A 20,387-nucleotide genomic window follows, 5' to 3' on the forward strand; every position below is an offset into this window, starting at 1 on the left:
GCTCCAGAGACTCCCCTTAATCCATTCTGGTCTGAGAGAAGAAATGGCAGTTGGGCTAAGGAGCTGATAGTGAGAGGTCATACAGCTGAATTTCTAACAGCCCTATGACGGTTTCCAGGCCCAAATCACCAGCCTGAGGAGAAGAGGGACAGAGAAAAGGGACATTGTGAGAACCGGGTAGCATTAATCACTACCCAGAACAGGCGCAAAGACGGATACCGGATCCGTGGCTGTATTCATTATATATAATACAGCAACCGGAAAAACGTGAGGTGATATCAGCTTCACTAGGGTCGGACGCAGCAACAGACACAGAGTTCAGCGGTACTCCCGGAGGGGGTAAGCCGATAAAAGGACTCGGGTTGCCCGTCGAACCAGGACCCGGAGGGGACAGATTGGGCCGGCAGCCAGTTCACATACAGCAGCAGGGCCACACAGAAATTGCGCACAATAAGAGGCGAAGACCCCGGCAGGGTCAAAGTAACTCAGAGTTCCCATACAGACGCCGGTGACAGGACTGGTTGTAAATCCTTTTATGTTAAAGTAAACTGGTTAAACGTTTCAGTGCCTCAGTCTTTCATTTGGACAATAGCCATCTATCCAGGATTGGGATCATCACCGCTGGGAGAACCTGCTGCTGATCAAGTAAGTGCCTGTCCCCTCACGATACCTCTTATACTGTGCATTGCCTGAGGCCACAGCACCGGGTCAAGCCAACCGTGACATCTCCCTCAAGAGACAGACCCCATTGGTCCGGTGCTGGGTACCCCGGTCTCTCGGGCGTCACACTTGGCATATCTGATGACAAACCAGAGGGATGTTCAGTGTGACCTCGTTTAGATCAGGATTCCCACAGGTGGCGCTTTCTTGCCCTTTCCTGTCTGTCCCCTTGACTGATAAGGAGTTAACCTGGTTCACGCCATCCTGATTTATCGTCACTGCAAACCATGAACCGGTTTGAGAGATGTAGTACTTGAACTGTAAAAGTAGCCAGTTCCGTCGTAATAAATGACATTTTTATGTGCAATTTATTGTAATGTATGTAATGTTTAGGCTTGCTGCCTTGTGTTTGTGCTGAGCCCTGGAAGAATAAATCTCTTTAAAACATGTGCATCGAAGGTTGAATTTCAATCGTGTAACATCTCCAGTGAAAACACATCCCATTATTTGTACCTAAGTGCTCAGCAAGCCTTCACCCGCCGCTGTATATTCTGAAGTGGTTCAATGTCTGCCTTGGAACATATTGGAGCAGATTAGCTCTTTTAAACAGTACATAGAAAAACGTGGTAATTCCAGGCCAAATTATAGCATTTTTTTTTCTTTTAATGATGGATTGAGTTGTTCTAGTGAAATACAAAGAAAATGCAAGGTGCCTAGTGTTCGACTGAATGGCTGTGATGTCACAGCGCCACCCTGTGCCAGACATAGGGTACTGGCTGCTTTGGCAGAGATCAATGAAAACAATACATATGGATTGCCTCAAAGCAAAACACATGTAATGAGCCAAGTTCATTCCTGCGGATGAAGTACTGATAGAAGTCTATAAAGTCCATTATGATTATTTTTCTGTCCTCCACCTGGAATTTTGCACAGCACAAGGAGCCTGTGAAAAGACTGTGTGAGCCTTAGCAGCAGCTGGTACAGAGGTAGCACTGAGGCTGTGGTGTCTGATCGGGAAGCCATTGAGTGACCCATATTTATTAAATCTTTGTCTTTTTTAAGGAGAATTTAATGCAATTTGCTATGGATATGGTCAAACTTTCCTTCTCGGCCAGGCATCTTTTTCTTCGCATCTGGACTGAACTCTCCACTGATGCCAGCAAATACATTATATCCTGTGTATCCATAGACTGCGTGTGTCCAAGGGAAAATACAACTTTGGGCAGATTTAGTAATGCATTAATGTATTGCATTGAAACATGGTGTTCAGGCCAAATGACATCATTATAAAGCTCTGGTGCTCCTAATACATGATGTCTAGATGAAGTTTCTGACTTTTGCCAGCGCAACTAACTAAGATTTTCCGACCACCGTTTATTTAAAAGAAATCTGTAAGCAAAAAAAAAACATAATTTACTTGCAAACTTAGTGGAAATCTGCATTTAAAACAAGTTTAGTATTCTAACTGATAGAGCGGCTACAGGGAGAAAATTGAGTTATATTCTCGCTGCAGCCGCTTATCACCAGTTATCAGAGCCATGAAAGGGAGCTGTCACAGTCACCGCTCAATACACAGTGAGCTGTAATCACACCTGCCACTCCTTGACTGACATTCTGCTACATGATTCTAGCATGCTGACTGTGCACTGAGCGATTACTGGAACAGCTCCATGGACCACTGTGAGGACCGGAAGCAAGTAGCTCGTGCTTTCAGACTTCATTTCTCCCTGATTGGGCGCTATGCATCTGTTCAGCGAGGAATGAAGTTGCGTGAATGCAAAAGATTGCAGTCGGCTGAGACTTGCTCTGGGCTGTGAAGACAAGGTCAATCAAGCGTGGGGGAACGGAGCATGATTAGTTATTGACAAGATGGAATGTTGTATTAAAACAATGCCCTGCTGGACTAGTCAAAAATATTTTGCATCTGTGACGGAAACTCATTTTTAGTCAGATATGGATAACTATATGCTACAATAAAGATATTATTTTATTGCTGAAAATCAATGTAAGGGGAGTTTTGGAGGCCTGGAGGATGACTCTAAAAAAATTGACTTAAAGGGAAGGTACCGCATTTGTAGATCATTAATAAATCACTGTAATGTAGCATAACATGCTGCTATGACCAAGTTTTAAATACATGTGAAACAGATTACGTGTGTAATATGAGTTTAAAGAAGGCACTGGGGGCTGACATCTTGGTTTCACAGCAGTTCACGACACTATCAGTGTCATTTTACGGCACCCCATGGACATGGGAGATAATAGACCAGCGCTGACCCTATCTCTAACATTGTAGCTGCTTTAGCAGTGAGCTGGGCACGCCTCTGTGGGCTGCACAATTCACACATATTGTGGCATGTTGTGAAGGGTGATTAAAATGAGAAGCAGTCGCGAGACAGTATTAAAAATAAAAATAGCACTATGTGTGTATTTACCTTCATAAAAATATAGGATGCTGAAATGCATAACCTTATTTGTTAGATTAATTTCATGTGCATATATAGGGGGCTTTAGAGGGGTTAATCCTCGGTCCTAACACTATATTGCCATATGGATAAGATAATGAAATGATAAAATGATAAAAAAAATAATAAAATACAATTTCTTTGTCATAGGGGCTATATAATGGTTTTCTTTGACGAATTCTATTCAGTATTAGGGACAAATTGCATTAGTAGTCCCCAGATCTGGGTTTGTAATAGCCCAGGCTTATGGTATTACTGAATAATGCATCAACTGAATAGTATATGTTACCTAGGCATGGGAAAAAGGGGCTAACTTACCAGTTTTATTTTTATTTAAACTGCGTAGAGCTCTAGTTCCTGATTTAACCCTTTAGGTGCCAGAGTATCTAGAGTGAAAATCCTTTTGGATTCTGCCCTAGACATTAGTTTAATGTAATCACCCCCTCTCCAGTTTTGAGGGACTAGTTGGATGCCATAAAAGATGATCCCTGAACATGAGTTGTTATGGTTGCGACAGAGGATGACCTTTAAATCCTTTAAGTTCTAACAACCAGAACATCTTCAATCTTAGCTCACATCAGTTAACTCCTAATGAAGAATCTCTTCAACGTAAAGGCCTTAAATTTGCTCCGACCTCTACTGCCAAACCATTTAACCTCTATATAAGTGTTAAAAAATTTCTTCGCAATTTAGTGCTAAAAAAGTATTTTCTAAAGAAAAACAATACCAACCCTGGTACTCAGTATTCTACTCCTAACACAACCACAGCTAACTATATCCACACTAACTTATCATTGCCATCCACCTTTAACACTATCCGAGACTATTCACACTCCTTCAAAGCATTTGAATGCATGGTTACAAAGGATATCAAAAAAAGCATACATCAGAACTCCAAAATACACCCCTTGTAATTTAAACCCCCAGGAGAAAAAGGCCATAATTGACCTTCAAGAAAACAACAAGATCATAATTCGTACAATGTACCACAGTGAGTCACTTAGACTCCTGGACGATGCCATCACATACACTAAAATCAGTTCAGACCCTACTGCACATTATTTTGGCCAAATTAAACACCCTAGCCAATGCCGACAAATCATCAGGCATCCATACCAAAAAAGGATTTCAATTTATTAATAATAAAACCCCAAGTATGGCAATTTTCTAACATATCCCCAAGATACATAAAAACACAACCAACCCCTCCGGCAGACCAATTATCTCCGGCATTAATTTGGTAATGGCTAACCTGTCACAGTATGTGGACTCACACTTACAGAAATGTATGCCCCTAATTCCAGCATACCTCAAGGATACCAATCATACTTTACAGATTCTGGACAAAATGAAATGGGAACCAGATTTCATCTTGGGCACGCTTGACATAAAATCTTTATACACGGTCATTGACCATGATAAAGGATGTCAAGCAGCAGATGTCTACTTATATTTATTGGAACCGCACAAAGAACCGCAAATTAAATTCATCATAAAAAGTATTGAATTCATACTAAAGCACAATTATTTCAAGTATGACAACCAACACTACCTCCAAATGCATGGGACCGTGATATGTAAGTGTTTCGTGCCGAGCTATGTAGGCAAGTGGGAACATGACTACATCTATGTAAAAGGCAAATTACGAGCAGGACTGGTGCTGTGGCGTCGGTTCATAGACGACATCCTTTTTATTTGGAATGGCCCCTCGACAACCTTAGACTCTTTCATCTCCAACTTGAACAACAATAACTACGAATTGGAATTCACACCCACCATCAGCAGAATCAATGTCAATTTTTTGGACCTATCCATCTATGTAGAGAATGACAGACTGGCTACAAAATGTTACCGTAAAGGTATTGATTCAAACAGTTTTATACACATAACCAGCTGTCATCTACCTATCTGGCTCACGTCCGTTCCTAAGAGACAATTCATGCATATTAGATGAAATTGTACAAATAATAGAGACTACCAGAAAGAGACTGAGCAACTAATAGAAGAATCAGCAGCAAGGGGGTATGACCAGCCATCCCTAAAGAAATCTAGACTAGAGATTTCCAACATCACCAGAGAATCCGTGATACATAAAACAGCAGCAAACCCTAGTCCCCCCACCTTACAAGAACTAATATCCTGATTACCAATCATAACTCAGTTTCACTCCAATTATAGAAAATTTAAAAATATAATCAACAAACACTGGCCAATTCTGCAGGGTGACAAACATATTGGTAATCTATTACCACACCAACCCAAATTTGTATATTCTAAAGCCCAAAATTTAGGTTTAATACTCGCCCCAACAACATTAACCACTAATAAAAATCACAACACCAAACAACTACTAACCAAAACTACGAGCTTTATATCATGCGGCAAATGCCTATGCTGCCAACGCACTAAATGTGGTAGAAAAATCCACACTTCTTTCTACAATGCGGATGGCACCCAACAATATCACATTAAATCAACTATTACATGTGAATCCATGGGAGTCATCTACATATTGATATGCCCATGCAAAAAAATCTACGTGGGTCGCACCAAAAGACGTTTGAGGGTCCGCATTAAAGAACATTTAGACAATATCAGGAAAGGATTTAACCCCTTAAGCCCCAAGGGTGGTTTGCACGTTAGTGACCAGGCCAATTTTTACAATTCTGACCAGTCTTTTATGAGGTTATAACTCTGGAAAGCTTCAACGGATCCTGATGATTCTGACATTGTTTTCTCGTGACATATAGTACTTAATGATAGTGGTAAAATTTATTTGATAAGACTTGCGTTTATTTGTGAAAAAAATGAAATTTGGCGAAAATTTAGAAAATTTCGCAATTTTCCAACTTTGAATTTTTATGCAATTAAATCACAGAGATATGTCCCACAAAATACTTAATAAGTAACATTTCCCACATATCTATTTTGGAACCAACATTTTTTTTGTTAGGGAGTTATAAGGGTTAAACGTTGACCAGCAATTTCTCATTTTTACACCACCATTTTTTTTAGGGACCACATCTCATTTGAAGTCATTTTGAGGGGTCTATATGATAGAAAATAACCAAGTGTGACACCATTCTAAACACTGCACCCCTCAAGGTGCTCAAAACCACATTCAAGAAGTTTACTAACCCTTCAGCTGTTTCACAGGAATTTTTTGAATGTTTAAATTAAAATGAACATTTAACTTTTTTCACACAAAATTTACTTCAGCTCCAATTAGATTTCTTTTACCAATGGTAACAGGAAAAAATGGACCCCAAAAGTTGTTGTACAATTTGTCCTGAGTACACCGATACCCCATATGTGGGGGTAAACCCCTGTTTGGGCGCATGGCAGAGCTCGGAAGGGAAGGAGCGCTATTTGACTTTTCAATGCAAAATTGACTGGAATTGAGATGGGGCGCCATGTTGCATTTGGAGAGCCCTTGATGTGCCTAAACATTGAAACCCCCAACAAGTGACACCATTTTGGAAAGTAGACCCCCTGAAGAACTTATCTAGATGTGTGGTGAGCACTTTGACCCACCAAGTGCTTCACAGAAATTTATAATGCAGAGCCGTAAAAATAAAAAAATATATTTTTTTCACAGAAATGATCTTTTCGCCCCCAATTTTTTATTTTATTTTATGTGGAGGTAAACCACTGTTTGGGCGCATGGCAGAGCTCGGACGGGAAGGAGCGCCGTTTGACTTTTCAATGCAAAATTGACTGGAATTGAGATGGGACGCCATGTTGTGTTTGGAGAGCCACTGATGTGCCTAAACATTGAAACCCCCCAAAAGTGACACAATTTTGGAAAGTAAACCCCCTAAGGAACTTATCTAGATGTGTTTTGAGAGCTTTGAGCCCCCAAGTGTTTCACTACAGTTTATAACGCAGAGCCGTGAAAATAAACATTTTGTTTCCCACAAAAATTATTTTTTAGCCCCCAGTTTCGTATTTTCCCAAGGGTAACAGGAGAAATTGTACCCCAAAAGTTGTTGTCCAATTTGTCTTGAGTACGCTGATACCCCATATGTGGGGGGAACCACCGTTTGGGTGCATAGCAGAGCTCGGAAGGGAAGGAGCACCATTTAGAATGCAGACTTAGATGGATTGGTCTGCAGGCATCACATTGCATTTGCAGAGCCCCTGATGTAACTAAACAGTAGAAACCCCCAAGTGACCGCATACTGGAAACTAGACCCCCCAAAGAACTTATCTAGATGTGTTGTGAGAACTTTGAGCCCCCAAGTGTTTCACTACAGTTTATAACGCAAAGCCGTGAAAATAAAAAATCTTTTTTTTCCCACAAAAATTATTTTTTAGCCCCCAGTTTTTTTTCCCCAAGGGTAACAGGAGAAATTGGACCCCAAAAGTTGTTGTTCTATTTGTCCTGAGTACGCTGATACCCCATATGTTGGGGTAAACCCCTGTTTGGGCATACGGGAGAGCTCAGAAGGGAAGGAGCACTGTTTTACTTTTTCAATGCAGAATTGGATGGAATTGAGATCGGACGCCACGTCGCGTTTGGAGAGCTCCTGATGTGCATAAACAGTGGAAACCCCCAAATCTAACTGAAACCCTAACCCTAGCCCCAACCCTAACCCTAGCCCCAACCCTAACCCTAACCCTAGACCTAAGCCTAACCCTAGCCCTAACCCTAGCCCTAACCCTAGACCTAAGCCTAACCCTAACCCAAGCCTTAACCCTACCCCTAACCGTAACCATAGCCCTAACCCTAGTCCTAATCCTAACCCTAATCCAAACCCTAGCCATAACCGTAACCCTGACCCTAGCCCTAACCCTAATGGGAAAATGGAAATAATACATTTTTTTATTTTATTATTTTTCCCTAACTAAGGGGGTGATGAAGGGGGGTTTGATTTACTTTTATAGCTTTTTTTAGTGGATTTTTATGATTGACAGCCGTCACAGAATAAAAGATGCTTTTTATTGCAAAAAATAATTTTTGCGTCTCCACATTTTGAGAGCTATAATTTTTCCATATTTTGGTCCACAGAGTCATGTGAGGTCTTGTTTTTTGTGGGACGAGTTGATGTTTTTATTGGTAACATTTTTGGGCACGTGACATTTTTTGATCGCTTATTATTCCAATTTTTGTGAGGCAGAATGACCAAAATCCAGCTATTCATGAATTTCTTTCTTTTTTTTGGGGGGGGGCGTTTATACCATTCCACCTTTGGTAAAATTGATGAAGCAGTTTTATTGTTCAGGTCAGTACGATTACAGTGATACCTCATTTATATCATTTTTTTATATTTTGGCACTTTTATACAATAAAACTATTTTATAGAAAAAAATATTATTTTTGCATCGCTTTATTCTGAGGACTATAACTTTTTTATTTTTTCACTGCTGATGCTGTGTGGCAGCTCGTTTTTTGCGAGATAAGATGACGTTTTCAGTGGTTCCATGGTTATTTATATCCGTCTTTTTGATCGCGTGTTATTCCACTTTTTGTTCGGCGGTATGATAATAAAGAGTTGTTTTTTGCCAGTTTTTTTTTTTTACCGCGTTCACTGAAGGGGATAACTAGTGGAACAGTTTTATAGGTGGGGTCGTTACGGACACAACGATACTTAATATGTGTACTTTTATTGTTTTTTTATTATTTAGATAAAAAAAAGTATTTATGGGAACAATATTTTTTTTTCTTTATTTACGAAATTTTTTTTTTTTTTTTTACACATGTGAATATTTTGTTATTTACTTCACAACATTGCCTCAGGGGGGCATCATGTTGTAGGGTCAGATCGCTGATCTGACACTTTGCACAGCACTGTGTCAGATCAGCAATCTGACATGCAGGGCAGCAGGCTTACCAGCGCTTGCTCTGAGCAGGCGCTGGTAAGCCACCTCCCTGCAGGACCCGGATGCAGCCCTGTGGCCATTTTGGATCCGGGACCTGCAGGAAGAAGAAGGTAGGAGATCCTCGGAGCAACGTGATCACATCGTGTTGCTCCAAGGGTCTCAGGGAAGCACGCAGGGAGCCCCCTCCCTGCGCGATGCTTTCCTATGCCGCCGGAACACTGCGATTATGTTTGATCACAGTGTGGCGGGGGTTAATGTGCCAGGGGCGGTCTGTGACTGCTCCTGGCACATATTGCTGGATGTCAGCTGCGATAGTCAGCTGACACCCGGCCGCAATCGCCTATGACGTACTATCCCGTCACTAGGAATTAAGTCCCAAGTCACCTCGACGGGACAGTATGTCATATGGGATTAAGGGGTTAAAGGTCACCCTCTGTCGCAACATTTCCGTGAAAACCATAACAACTCATGTTCATGGATCATCTTTTATGGCATCCAACTAGTCCCTCAAAACTGGAGGGGGGCGATTACATTAAACTAATGTCTAGGGCAGAATCCAAAAGGATTTTCACTCTAGACACTCTGGCACCTAAAGGGTTAAATCAGGAACTAGAGCTCTACGCATTTTAAATAAAAATAAAACTGGTAACATACTATTCAGTTGATGCATTATTCCGTAATACCATAACCCTGGGCTATTACAAACCCAGATCTGGGGACTACTAATGCAATATGTCCCTAATACTGAATAGAATTCGTCAAAGAAAACCATTATATAGCCCCTATTACAAAGAAATTGTATTTTATTATTTTTTTTATCATTTTATCATTTCATTATCTTATCCATATAGCAATATAGTGTTAGGACCGAGGATTAACCCCTCTAAAGCCCCCTATATATGCACATGATATTAATCTAACAAATAAGGTTATGCATTTTAGCATCCTATATTTTTATGAAGGTAAATACACACATAGTGCTATTTTTATTTTTAATACTGTCTCGCGACAGCTTCTCATTTTAATCACCCTTCACAACATGCCACAATATGTTTTATACGTTTTAACCGCATACAAATAAAGTTTTTGATTTTATAGTGCCTAGCTTTTTGGGGTTTTTTTTAGACAATTTTTATCAAGCACCTCTTTCTACACTCCAATCAGTCTACTAATTTCTGTAATTTACACTCATTGATCCATTATTGAACTCCACACATCCTATACCAAACTAACCGCAGCTGCATTCAATAAAAAAGAAAGGGAAGAGAAAAAAGAAAAAAAAGAGACAACCCTGCACCTATATTAAGGACTGTGTAAGACGCAGGCAGTAACTACCCTGACGAAGAGGGCTGCTGACCCTCGAAACGCGTTGGTTTTCTGTTCCCCCTGCGCACCCGTCCACACTTAGGTGACGTCACCCCGAAACTCTGCCCACTTCATTCCCGCCGCAGACACAGCGTGCTTCCGGCCAGGGCACCTGTGATCATTACCTGCTTCCAGGGCAGTGGTTCCCCGCACACCTAATGCGGACACCTTCTGCAGCACAACAGTTAGTTATCCGGACACAGGCACACCGCTCGCCTCCTCTGCATCCAGGCTCCACACAGTGTAGTTAACCTGTAGATTGACCCTATATCTGCAGGTTAATAGAGTTATCAGACATGACAGGTTCTCTTGTAGAGAGTGGTGAGGAGCAAGACAAATTTAAGGAAAGTCCTCTGAACCATGCATTTCATCCCGCGGTTTTCCCGTGATGTGCGGTGGGGGGATATAATGTATTTGTATTGGTTGGGTTTGTTAGCCAGGGCTGCTTTTTAGTCCTAGTCTGGTCTTGCATCGCACCACCTGTTGTTCAAAGTGTCTGGTAATGAGCTAAATGCCGATGGACACACATTTTTAGTTCTCTCCCCATAGCCAGGTTTCTGCAAATTGAATTTCTCTTCATTGCAGAGCAGCAAATACAAATATTTTTCACCCTAGTGGTCAAGGAAAAAGCTACTGATGAGGAAGTATGAAGGAACATATTGTCACTGGCCAGAGGGGAAATTCGGCTGATTCTGATCACATTCTGACCATACCAGAAATTTGCAGCATCACCAGCGCGAGGTTGCACATGGAAATAAAACATGATAAAAATTGTAATTCTATGCCAGAAATACTGTAAATGACAATGTAAATGATGGCTGTAAACTGCTTTATAGGACTTGATCTGAAAATAATTCATGGTACAAACTACTTCATAAATCTAGTGTATTGGGCGAGAGTCAGGCTCAGTATGGTGTGCCAATATTAATGCCTCTGCACTTGGCCTCATTTATTATAACCATCCACCAGAACAACTGGCCTTGTTGACTACAGTATCTGATCATAGTATGACTTCCATTTTTCCACATCACATTAAAAAATTAGAACTGAGTTTCTGTTGGTTACACAGGTTTGATAAATGCGGCTCATTGATATGAATTTAATATTACAGGTTTGACACAATTCTCAAGCCTGGAGAGGCAGGGTATGTGCCCACGGTCAGTAAATGCTGCGGCTTGAACGCTGCGTACATCTGCAGTGTCCAGGTGTTACAGCATAGTGAATGAGATTTCAAGAAATCCCGTGTCTACTATGCGTGCTGAGACACCCACCGATCACCCGCGGAGACGTACATGCGGGGCGTCTTACCAGACCGCAGCATGTCAATTTATATAAAAAAAATTATAAATTTCCCCTGTACAATGTATTGGATGCAGTGAATCCGCATGGTTCAGTGATCACATGCGGAATCACCTGCGTTCAATAGCCGGCAGTGCTTTGGATGCAGAGGACATGTGCTGCGTCCAAAGAACTGCCAGTTACTGACCGTGTGCACATACCCTCATCAATGGATTTGTTGACTGCCAATAAAACATATACACCTTAAACATTCTAAAATGTACATATAATATAATATATACCAACCTAAAGGAAACATCCATGACAAAACACTCATTGCCAGTTATCACAAACGTTTGGTGGCAGTTGTTGCTGCTAAGGGTGGCCCAACCAGTTATTAGGCTTAGGGGGCAATCACTTTTTCACACAGGGCCCTGTAGGTTTGGATATTTTTCCCCTTGATAATAAAGATGTTCATTTAAAAACAAAATTTTGTGTTTACTTGTGTCATCTTTAATATTTTAATTTGTGTGGTGATCTGAAACATTTAAGTGTGACAAACATGCAAAACAATAGGAAATCAGGAAGGGGCAACCACTTTTTTACACAGGGCCCTGTAGGTTTGGATTTCTTTTTCCCTTAATAATAAAGACCTTCATTTAAAAACTGCATTTTGTTTTTACTTGTGTTATCTTTGTCTAATATTACATTTGTTTGCTGATCTGAAACATTTAAGTGTGACAAACATGCAAAACAATAGGAAATCAGGAAGGGGCAAACACTTTTTTACACAGGGCCCTGTAGGTTTGGATTTCTTTTTCCCTTAATAATAAAGACCTTCATTTAAAAACTGCATTTTGTTTTTACTTGTGTTATCTTTGTCTAATATTACATTTGTTTGCTGATCTGAAACATTTAAGTGTGACAAACATGCAAAACAATAGGAAATCAGGAAGGGGCAACCACTTTTTTACACAGGGCCCTGTAGGTTTGGATTTCTTTTTCCCTTAATAATAAAGACCTTCATTTAAAAACTGCATTTTGTTTTTACTTGTGTTATCTTTGTCTAATATTACATTTGTTTGCTGATCTGAAACATTTAAGTGTGACAAACATGCAAAAGAATAGGAAATCAGGAAGGGGCAAACACTTTTTCGCACAACGGTAGATGTCAGAGATGTATGCACTAGATTTGGTGGAAGCCACTGGTGGTGTGCAAAGGTGTTGGAAGATACCAATATCAAGCCAGGAAAAATTAGGTTGGGGCGAGGGCTTCATGACTCTGGACACAAGTGTTTTAGAATGTGATTTATGTGGTTTGACTTCAAGAAATTCTACCTCCAGGGTTAAGATTAGATACATTATAAATTAATGGAATAAAGCAAGGGTGTGGATTGGAGGCAAAACAGAGCTGGCAAGCTGCCCTTAATACTTTTATATAAATTTATCTTGCATCATGCAATGTCTTCTTCCCATAAACTTATCTCTTTATAGCAGTAGAAGGATACTTTACAGTAAGGAGGATGTGGAAAGTGAAATAATACGGTAACCTGCCCTTCTCCTCCGTCAGCTGTGTTTCTGCTGTGTACACTGTTCCTTTTGTGCGTCTTGTACCTGAGGCTGTACAGTAGACCTGTTGTTCGGTGATGGACCCACTACCTCTAGTGAGAGTGAGCAGACAATTAAGGCTGTAATGTAGCTGTGTGGCCACTAGAAGGCAGCACATGGAAAAACAAAATTTCATTTCCCTTTGAAAATGCAACAAGATCAATAAAAAAAACACATTGCCACTAAGTTTGAAAAACAGAAACTAAAGATTTAAAACAATAAAATACAGTATGTATCGTAGTCTCTTTTAATGCTTCACTTTCTCTAGTAGTTATTTTTTTAGTTGAAAAAAGCATATAGAAAAATCTGTTTTTTGCTTTTTTTAAATGCACATTCATTTTTTTAGCAACAGAAATCAAACCCCAGGGAAAAATATACCATTTGTGGTATGTTTAATATGTCACTATTGATTTACAGCACACATCATCCCACCACGTTTTTTGTAAAAATCCCAGGAAAAATGCAGCAAGAAATGCTGTGTGTAAATTTCACTCAGTATCTTTTTTAGGAGACCAAATCAGTCTATTTTTCAAGCAGAAGATGCATCAAAATTTGATCCTTTCCTGTGGAGTTTTTAAACCTGAAGTGTATTTTTCAGTGATGACACTTCCTGATCAGTTTTTAAATGTTATGCTTTGCCGGTCATTTTTTTTATCATCCTTTCGCTTTTTTTTCAGCATCATTTTTTTAAATTCGTTTATTAAGCGACAACAATAACAAAAAAGAACAAGTAGACATACACGGTTTACATACAGTGGGGCAAAAAAGTATTTAGTCAGTCAGCAATAGTGCAAGTTCCACCACTTAAAAAGATGAGAGGCGTCTGTAATTTACATCATAGGTAGACCTCAACTATGGGAGACAAACTGAGAAAAAAAAATCCAGAAAATCACATTGTCTGTTTTTTTAACAATTTATTTGCATATTATGGTGGAAAATAAGTATTTGGTCAGAAACAAACAATCAAGATTTCTGGCTCTCACAGACCTGTAACTTCTTCTTTAAGAGTCTCCTCTTTCCTCCACTCATTACCTGTAGTAATGGCACCTGTTTAAACTTGTTATCAGTATAAAAAGACACCTGTGCACACCCTCAAACAGTCTGACTCCAAACTCCACTATGGTGAAGACCAAAGAGCTGTCAAAGGACACCAGAAACAAAATTGTAGCCCTGCACCAGGCTGGGAAGACTGAATCTGCAATAGCCAACCAGCTTGGAGTGAAGAAATCAACAGTGGGAGCAATAATTAGAAAATGGAAGACATACAAGACCACTAATAATCTCCCTCGATCTGGGGCTCCACGCAAAATCCCACCCCGTGGGGTTAGAATGATCACAAGAACGGTGAGCAAAAATTCCAGAACCACGCGGGGGGACCTAGTGAATGAACTGCAGAGAGCTGGGACCAATGTAACAAGGCCTACCATAAGTAACACACTACGCCACCATGGACTCAGATCCTGCAGTGCCAGACGTGTCCCACTGCTTAAGCCAGTACATGTCCGGGCCCGTCTGAAGTTTGCTAGAGAGCATTTGGATGATCCAGAGGAGTTTTGGGAGAATGTCCTATGGTCTGATGAAGCCAAACTGGAACTGTTTGGTAGAAACACAACTTGTCGTGTTTGGAGGAAAAAGAATACTGAGTTGCATCCATCAAACACCATACCTACTGTAAAGCATGGTGGTGGAAACATCATGCTTTGGGGCTGTTTCTCTGCAAAGGGGCCAGGATGACTGATCCGGGTACATGAAAGAATGAATGGGGCCATGTATCGTGAGATTTTGAGTGCAAACCTCCTTCCATCAGCAAGGGCATTGAAGATGAATCGTGGCTGGGTCTTTCAACATGACAATGATCCAAAGCACACCGCCAGGGCAACGAAGGAGTGGCTTCGTAAGAAGCATTTCAAGGTCCTGGAGTGGCCTAGCCAGTCTCCAGATCTCAACCCTATAGAAAACCTTTGGAGGGAGTTGAAAGTCCGTGTTGTCAAGCGAAAAGCCAAAAACATCACTGCTCTAGAGGAGATCTGCATGGAGGAATGGGCCAACATACCAACAACAGTGTGTGGCAACCTTGTGAAGACTTACAGAAAACGTTTGACCTCTGTCATTGCCAACAAAGGATATATTACAAAGTATTGAGATGAAATTTTGTTTCTGACCAAATACTTATTTTCCACCATAATATGCAAATAAATTGTTAAAAAAACAGACAATGTGATTTTCTCGATTTTTTTTTCTCAGTTTGTCTCCCATAGTTGAGGTCTACCTATGATGTAAATTACAGACGCCTCTCATCTTTTTAAGTGGTGGAACTTGCACTATTGCTGACTGACTAAATACTTTTTTGCCCCACTGTATATCCAGGTCCACACAAATACACTCTTCGTATTAATCATAAGAATGCAGTAAAAATAAGTAATGAGTTTTCATTGATATAAATCTCAATACATAGACTGGTTCATATAAACTCAAAGTATTACAGTATGTCTAAAGTGCTTAAAACCCTAAAACTATTTTACTGCCAAAACAAAACAATCTCCACCACATTAATAAAGTAATATTGAAGTGCAGCGTGAACAGTGCACATTTTGCCGTGAGCTCTATCATATTGGAGCTAGGCCATCAACTATGTGAGACGCTCAATGGGACAGATGAGGGGGGGGATGGTGGGATGGAGCTGCAGGACAATGAAGTAGCAAGCTGGGTGACAGTTAGGAAGCGGGGTAGAGGGAAGAGTGCCAGGGAGGCTAGTCCTGACCTGGCACACCCTAATAAGTTTGCTAAGTTGGCAGATGAGGGGGGTGCCAGTACAGGGGTAGCACTGCTGCAGCCAGGCATGTCCTCTGAAAGCAAGAGGAGTGACTGCTCCAGTAAGGAGGGAAATAGGAGAGCAGGGCAGGCCAGACAGGTGCTGGTAGTGGGCGACTCAATTATTAGGGGAACAGATAGGGCAATCTGTCACAAAGACAGGGATCGTCGAACAGTGTGCTGCCTACCTGGCGCTCGAGTCCGACACATCGCTGATCGGGTGGACAGATTATTGGGAGGGGCTGGTGAGGACCCAGCGGTCATGGTGCACATTGGCACTAATGACAAAGTTAGAGGTAGGTGGAAGGTCCTTAAAGATGATTTCAGGGAATTAGGCTGCAAGCTGAAAGCAAGGACCTCCAACGTGGTATTTTCCGAAATACTGCCGGTACCACGTGCCACGCCAGAGAGGCAACGGGAGATTAGGGAGGTTAATAAGTGGCTCAAGAATTGGTGTAGGAAAGAGGGGTTTGGGTTCCTGCAGAACTGGGCCGACTTCTTAGCTGGCTACAGGCTCTACGCTAGGGACGGGCTGCACCTCAATGGGGAGGGTGCAGCTGTGCTGGGGGAGAGAATGGCTAGAAGGTTGGAGGAGTTTTTAAACTAGGAATTGGGGGGGAGGGTATTCATTTTATAGGAGGGGAAGATAGTGCAGACAGAGACCTGGACACAAATAAGGAAGTTGGGGGTGGCGGTGGCATGGGGGGTGGGGTCAGAACAGTTAATAATTTAAGAAATAGAAGTACAGAGAGGAACATAAAGTGCATGTATACTAATGCCAGAAGCCTCGCCAACAAAATGGACGAATTAGAACTAATGTTGTTGGAGCATAATTATGACATGGTGGGAATATCTGAAACGTGGCTGGATGAGAGCCATGAATGGGCTGTTAACTTGCAGGGCTATAGCCTGTTCAGAAATGACCGTACAGATAAGCGAGGGGGAGGGGTGTGTCTATATGTAAAATCGTCCTTAAAACCCATCCTGCGCGATAATATAGGTGAATTTAATGAAAATGTAGAATCCCTGTGGGTGGAGATAAGGGGAGGGGGAAAAAATTGTAAATTACTGATAGGGGTTTGTTATAAATCTCCAAAAATAATGGAAGCAATGGAGAATATCCTCGTAAAGCAAATAGATGAAGCTGCGACTCAAGGAGAAGTCATTATTATGGGGGACTTCAACTACCCTGAAATAGATTGGGGAACAGAAACCTGCAGTTCCAGCAAAGGTAATCGGTTTTTGACAACTATGAGAGACAAATACCTTTCACAACTGGTTCAGGACCCAACAAGAAGGGGGGCACTGCTAGACCTAATATTAACCAACGGGCCAGACCGCATATCAAATATAAGGGTTGGTGGTTACTTGGGAAATAGCGATCACAAAATAATAAGTTTTCATGTATCCTTTAAAAAGATGTGTAGTAGAGGGGTTACAGGACACTAAACTTCAGGAGGGCAAATTTCCAACGGATGAGAGAGGATCTTGGTGCAATTAACTGGGACGATATCCTGAGACACAAAAATAGTCAAAGAAAATGAGAGACGTTTATTAGCATCTTGGATAGGACCTGTGCACAGTATATACCGTATGGGAATAAACATACTAGAAATAGGAGGAAACCAATATGGCTAAATAGAGCTGTAAGGGGCGCGATAAGTGACAAAAAGAAAGCATTTAGAGAATTAAAGGAAGTATGTAGTGAGGAGGCATTAAATAAATACAAAAAATTAAATAAATTCTGTAAAAAGCAAATCAAGGCAGCAAAGATTGAGACAGAGAGACTCATTGCCAGAGAGAGTAAAAATAATCCTAAAATATTCTTTAACTACATAAATAGTAAGAAACTAAAAAATGATAGTGTTGGCCCCCTGAAAAATAGTCTGGGTGAGATGGTGGATGAGGATGAGGAAAAAGCCAATATGCTAAATGACTTTTTTTCATCAGTATTTACACAAGAAAATCCCATGGCAGACAAAATGTCTAGTGATAAAAATTCCCAATTAAATGTCACCTGCTTAACCCAGCAGGAAGTGCGGCGGCGGCTAAAAATCACTAAAATTGACAAATCTCCGGGCCCGGATGGGATACACCCTCGAGTACTGCAGGAATTAAGTACAGTCATTGATAGACCATTATTTTTAATCTTTAAAGACTCCATAATAACAGGGTCTGTACCACAGGACTGGCGTATAGCAAATGTGGTGCCAATATTCAAAAAGGGAACAAAAACTGAACTCGGAAATTATAGGCCAGTAAGCTTAACCTCTACTGTGGGTAAAATCCTGGAGGGCATTCTAAGGGACGCTATACTGGAGTATCTGAAGAGGAATTACCTCATGACCCAGTATCAGCACGGGTTTACTAGGGACCGTTCATGTCAGACTAATTTGATCAGTTTCTATGAAGAGGTAAGTTCCGGATTGGACCAAGGGAACCCAGTGGATGTAGTGTATATGGACTTTTCAAAAGCTATTGATACGGTGCCACACAAAAGGTTGATACATAAAATGAGAATAATGGGGATAGGGGAAAATATGTGCAAGTGGGTTGAGAGCTGGCTCAGGGATAGGAAACAAAGGGTGGTTATTAATGGAGCACACTCGGACTGGGTAGCGGTTAGCAGTGGGGTACCACAGGGGTCAGTATTGGGCCCTCTTCTTTTTAACATATTTATTAATGACCTTGTAGGGGGCATTCAGAGTAGAATTTCAATATTTGCAGATGACACTAAACTCTGCAGGGTAATCAATACAGAGGAGGACAATTTTATATTACAGCATGATTTATGTAAACTAGAAGCTTGGGCTGATAAATGGCAAATGAGCTTTAATGGCCCCTTAATGGCCCCTTGATAAATGGCCCCTTAAAAAATAGTGAGGAAAGAATGGTTGTAGATGACGAGGAAAAAGCTAACATATTAAACACCTTCTTCTCCACGGTATTCACGGTGGAAAATGAAATGCTAGGTGAAATCCCAAGAAACAATGAAAACCCTATATTAAGGGTCACCAATCTAACCCAAGAAGAGGTGCGAAACCGGCTAAATAAGATTAAAATAGATAAATCTCCGGGTCCGGATGGCATACACCCACGAGTACTAAGAGAACTAAGTAATGTAATAGATAAACCATTATTTCTTATTTTTAGGGACTCTATAGCGACAGGGTCTGTTCCGCAGGATTGGCGCATAGCAAATGTGGTGCCAATATTCAAAAAGGGCTCTAAAAGTGAACCTGGAAATTATAGGCCAGTAAGTCTAACCCCTATTGTTGGTAAAATATTTGAAGGGTTTCTGAGGGATGTTATTCTGGATTATCTCAATGAGAATAACTGTTTAACTCCATATCAGCATGGGTTTATGAGAAATCGCTCCTGTCAAACCAATCTAATCAGTTTTTATGAAGAGGTAAGCTATAGGCTGGACCACGGTGAGTCATTGGACGTGGTATATCTCGATTTTTCCAAAGCGTTTGATACCGTGCCGCACAAGAGGTTGGTACACAAAATGAGAATGCTTGGTCTGGGGGAAATTGTGTGTAAATGGGTAAGTAACTGGCTTAGTGATAGAAAGCAGAGGGTGGTTATAAATGGTATAGTCTCTAACTGGGTCGCTGTGACCAGTGGGGTACCGCAGGGGTCAGTATTGGGACCTGTTCTCTTCAACATATTCATTAATGATCTGGTAGAAGGTTTACACAGTAAAATATCGATATTTGCAGATGATACAAAACTATGTAAAGCAGTTAATACAAGAGAAGATAGTATTCTGCTACAGATGGATCTGGATAAGTTGGAAACTTGGGCTGAAAGGTGGCAGATGAGGTTTAACAATGATAAATGTAAGGTTATACACATGGGAAGAAGGAATCAATGTCACCATTACACACTGAATGGGAAACCACTGGGTAAATCTGACAGGGAGAAGGACTTGGGGATCCTAGTTAATGATAAACTTACCTGGAGCAGCCAGTGCCAGGCAGCAGCTGCCAAGGCAAACAGGATCATGGGGTGCATTAAAAGAGGTCTGGATACACATGATGAGAGCATTATACTGCCTCTGTACAAATCCCTAGTTAGACCGCACATGGAGTACTGTGTCCAGTTTTGGGCACCGGTGCTCAGGAAGGATATAATGGAACTAGAGAGAGTACAAAGGAGGGCAACAAAATTAATAAAGGGGATGGGAGAACTACAATACCCAGATAGATTAGCGAAATTAGGATTATTTAGTCTAGAAAAAAGACGACTGAGGGGCGATCTAATAACCATGTATAAGTATATAAGGGGACAATACAAATATCTCGCTGAGGATCTGTTTATACCAAGGGAGGTGACGGGCACAAGGGGGCATTCTTTGCGTCTGGAGGAGAG

Source organism: Ranitomeya imitator, chromosome 2, assembly GCF_032444005.1.
Source record: "Ranitomeya imitator isolate aRanImi1 chromosome 2, aRanImi1.pri, whole genome shotgun sequence".
NCBI lineage: Eukaryota > Metazoa > Chordata > Amphibia > Anura > Dendrobatidae > Ranitomeya > Ranitomeya imitator.